Consider the following 2,500-nt stretch of genomic DNA (forward strand, 5'->3'; position numbering starts at 1 on the left):
TTGACAAACATATCCTCATGTCATCCTCGATCTAGTTTTGAGTCAGTATTGAAAAGCATCCTCGCACAAATATGTCGACGCGAACAGGATGGGCATTTTTTAGGCTGTGTCGCAAAGCTGATCATTGCTACCTAGAATGACGGAATAGGGGAGATGCTTAAGTCTACTGTCACTATTCAGCTGCTCTTTCATGTCTATTGAGAGCTCGTCTGCTGAGCAGAGAAATGGATCCCAAACTCAGGCGAACGAACGGTAGTCCTCTTTGAAATTGGAACCAAACTGATTTCTGATATTCGGCGTGATACAGTATCATTTGACATAGGCATTGCGCTCAGTTTATTGTGATGGTGGTTTGTTGTTGCTGGAGGCCATCACGTTTATGTTTAAAGAAGTCCACAGGCTTCTCTTTCGGACTTTTACAGAAATGTGTCCATAGTTGTCTTTGTTTGCGGATACAGTGTGTGTGCGGTAAATAAAGTTATAATTTCAACGTCGTGAATAATGGATAAGGCTGTGCTAGGCAATGGTTCTTAACAAAACGAACTGTACACAATGTAGACAGGGTCAGCACAAAATAGTACTCAAATGCTGGGGTTCTATTTGTTGTAAATGTAAAGGTAGGTGTGAAGGGAAAAAAGGCTAGCTGCTGTTGGAAGAAGGTAGCTAGAAGGCTAGCTCTCGGGGCTATGAGATTTTTTTTAAAGACTAGAGGAAATTACTCTTTAGAAATGACTCTTTAGAATAGACTACGAATAGACCTACTGCAAGTGTAGTAAGCTATTACTAAGGAATGAGTGAGTCTTTTAAAATAGTGTTTATAAAGCAGTTCATATCTGAATGATAGAGGAAACCTGCGGGTTTCTTTTATACTCGGAAGCTAAGGTGCAACTCGCGTTAAATGATTAGACTCCGTTTTGATTGGTGGAACTGGAGCAAAATAGTATTTGATTTGTTCGGGTCAGTCCAGCCCCTTGTTTTTCGCCTCTGACGGACCAGTGACAGGTCGACGGTCTTTTTTTTTTTTCTCCGTCTGTGACTTCGCGCCCCCCCTGGAGAGTGTTCGCGGCCCACCAGGGGGGCCCGCCCCCCACTTTGAGAACCACTGGTCTATGGGGTATTACAAAACAAATAACGGAGATCCAAAATCCAACAGATAATCAACATTCTAACGACCAACATATCAATTCCAACGACCAACATATCAATTCCAACGAACAACTTATCAATTCCAACGACCAACGTATCACAATTCCAACGAACAGTGTATCAATTGTAACAAACAACGTATCAATTCCAACGAACAACGTATCAAAATTCCAACGACCAATGGATCAAGACAATTCCAACGACAACACAGCACCAATACAGTTAACACTGAGACCACTCAACACAGCGCAAAAAAAATAAAAACAGCCCAAAAGATGTTGTAGTAGGTTGCTTTTTATACTAAATCTCTTAAAAACACTTTAGCTTCACATGCCACAGCCCACCAGGCATCATTCCAATAGGCCACCTGGAATTCCACCCTCTCGCCGCAGTTTGATTCACTGTTGCTATTCTCAATCTCTTGAAGCCATCTCAACCTCTTGCGCAAGAAAAGCCATCTCAACCTCCACCTCCCGCTGCATTGCCAGCAGAGCCTTTTGCTCCTCCAAAGCTTGTGAGCAGGTGGCAGAGATGGTTGCGCTGTAGTTATCAGCACCTGCTGATCCATGAACCCGGCCACGACTGCACACATTATGCTCTCTTTTAAATCTCCTTTGTACTAAGGAAATGACAATGGTATAAATAGTATATATGTATATATATATATATAAATAAATGCTCTTTAGTCATAGAGTTCAATAACTCAGCTGACGGAGTCTGGATGAAACCAGTCACAATACTTAAAACCATATTCAAGCAACGAAATATTCCGGAATTAACGCTTGAATTTGAGATAGAGATCAACCAATGACCTTATCACTGTCTAAACAGTAGACCCTGCTTTTCTTCAGGTGGCGTGAGACCGGGGATTTTAAGCACTAAGCCCGTAAGTCCAAAAGAGCCGCCGGTTAATAATGACTCCGTGGAAATCGGAAGTGCCCCCGAGACGACCGCTCTAGATCCCTTGCCAACCAAAAACAACAAACCAAAATAACAAACCACGCACCCGAAGACACGCACTAATCCTAACCTAGGTAATTTATTGATCCGACTTTTCAAATCTACGTCGATCAGAACAATCCAAGGATGACACTTACCTCACCACGGTTTGCCCAAATCACATGCACTATACTCCGCTCCGCTAGAACAACGCACTTTTCTGATCAACGGATTAAATAATTATTTATACCTCAATCCAATCAACGCACTTTAGGACGAGCCCCCGTGTGTCACACCTAGGGGTTAAAGAGACATAACAAATAGCGGACGGAGTAGGTTTCATTATGTCCAAAGATGGTTTTTATTTGAAAAAGCCAGGTGCACCCAATCAAGGCTCATCACCTCCCATCAGCAA

At 42.6% G+C, this 2,500-nt stretch overlaps 1 protein-coding gene across 1 annotated transcript in view; it reads left to right on the plus strand.

The window, feature by feature from the left end:
* fat3a (FAT atypical cadherin 3a) overlaps nucleotides 1-2,500 on the plus strand; it is a gene marked incomplete at both ends in the record, with an annotated part of 71,305 nt that overhangs the window by 66,419 nt on the left and 2,386 nt on the right. The window lies entirely within an intron of this gene.

This window comes from Sprattus sprattus (genome assembly GCF_963457725.1).
Source record: "Sprattus sprattus genome assembly, chromosome: 9".
Lineage (NCBI taxonomy): Eukaryota > Metazoa > Chordata > Actinopteri > Clupeiformes > Clupeidae > Sprattus > Sprattus sprattus.